This window comes from Chrysochloris asiatica, unplaced genomic scaffold (genome assembly GCF_000296735.1).
Source record: "Chrysochloris asiatica unplaced genomic scaffold, ChrAsi1.0 scaffold00153, whole genome shotgun sequence".
NCBI lineage: Eukaryota > Metazoa > Chordata > Mammalia > Afrosoricida > Chrysochloridae > Chrysochloris > Chrysochloris asiatica.
The window spans coordinates 5,787,845-5,789,586 of NW_006408671.1; positions in this window are offsets into that span (position 1 = coordinate 5,787,845).

A 1,742-nucleotide genomic window follows, 5' to 3' on the forward strand; every position below is an offset into this window, starting at 1 on the left:
TTAGAAATTTTTATCAATGGAATTATCTAAGCAGAATTTGGGCTACCATCTGTTGTTACTTTGGAAGAAAATATTTTTTCATTAAATAGTTCAGTTGTAATAAGAAAATTATAGAAACATAATTATCTGACCACTACATGTTAGCATCCTAATGTATTTCCAACCAGAGTTTTTTCATCAAAACCATTCTTATATGAATTTATATATCTTTTTTTGAAACTTGTACCAATATCTACCTTTCTGTTTCAACAAAAGTCCTCTTATGATGAACAATATTAATTTTTCTTTCAAAGTTTCCCTTAAAACTGAGTTTTGTGAATCAGGATCAAATTAAAGATAGCAACAGGCAACCAATGGTTATTTATACTAAACAGATCTATGTCGTCAACCTTTTTTTCAAAACACGGATTTTATAGTGACATCAGGTTAACTACCCTGAAGACTATTTCACTTCCTAGTTTTTGCTTGTTTTATCTTAACTTTTTTTGTTGCATTTTGTTTGTTTGTTTTTATTGTGAATTGAATGAAAGCTTACAGGGCATATCATCAGTTTTACAGTCAATGAATTTTATAATCTCCTCCATGTACTATCAGTTAACAGTATTTCTCTCTATTCATTTCAGCTCTTTAAAAAAACAAAACACAAAAAACATCCACGCATATATAATAATTTACACCACCAAACATCACATTCTGCAAGTCGGCCTCCTGGCTGCCAGCTTTCAGTCACTCTTTTCCCAGGAATCTAGAGTCCTCAGCTGCTCCCTCTCTGCATATCCCCATCTCTGCCTCCAACTCTGGTATTGCTGCATCTCTGGATGAGGTCCCACATTCTGCTTGTGATCTTCTCCTTTGATGGTCCTAGGGTTTTCTGTTTCTGAATTGTAAGGTTAACTACTCACGTGTTTTTGTTACAAAATGTATACCTTTACAATTGTGACAGTCACAATTAGTCATTATTATCTTTTTTTATTTAAGTTTTTATTGTGAATTGGTTGACAGATTACATGGGAGAACACCAGCTTTACATTTATCCTATTGTATTTTGTTTCATTGCAATGATTGCAATCCCCTCCATGCATCATCATTCAATGGCATTTACTTCCATTCCCTCTGATTTTTTTTGTTTTTCCCTTCTTCTTCTTTGGATGTACACCAAAGCACTCGGGAATATTCAACCATTCAAACAACCATTCAAACAACTTGTATACCCCGCAAGTCTGCCCTTTGGCCATCAGCATTCAGCCCCTATCCCTCCCTGAATCCAGAGTCCCCACCTGCTTCATCTCTCCACCTCATCATCTCTGCCTCCATCTCTGGTGTCACTGTCTCTCTGGATAGGGTCCCACACTCCACTCTTCTCCCTTGATGTTCCCATGGTCCTCAGCTCCTGGATTGCAAGATCAACCAATTCCCTCCTTTGTTATAAAAATCTACCTTGACATTTGCAACACTCACAATCAGTCCTGATAGCAATTATTCAGTATTGAACAACAAGAGTCTTATCCCCATATCCTTTCACCAGCCCCATCCTCCGGGCAGGTTGGAAACCACTCAGTGGAGATTCTACCTTCCCCCACACCCTCTGAAACTAGATTCCTTCTTGAAAGCCTGTAAGCCAGTCACTTAGTGCCTTTGTAGACCCCCATTTTTGGTAATCAATGTCTAAGTTGCCCATCCCTGTGTACCGGGGGTGGGGGAGGGTGGGAATGATCCTTGCTGTAAAGATTTGTTCCTTCTTT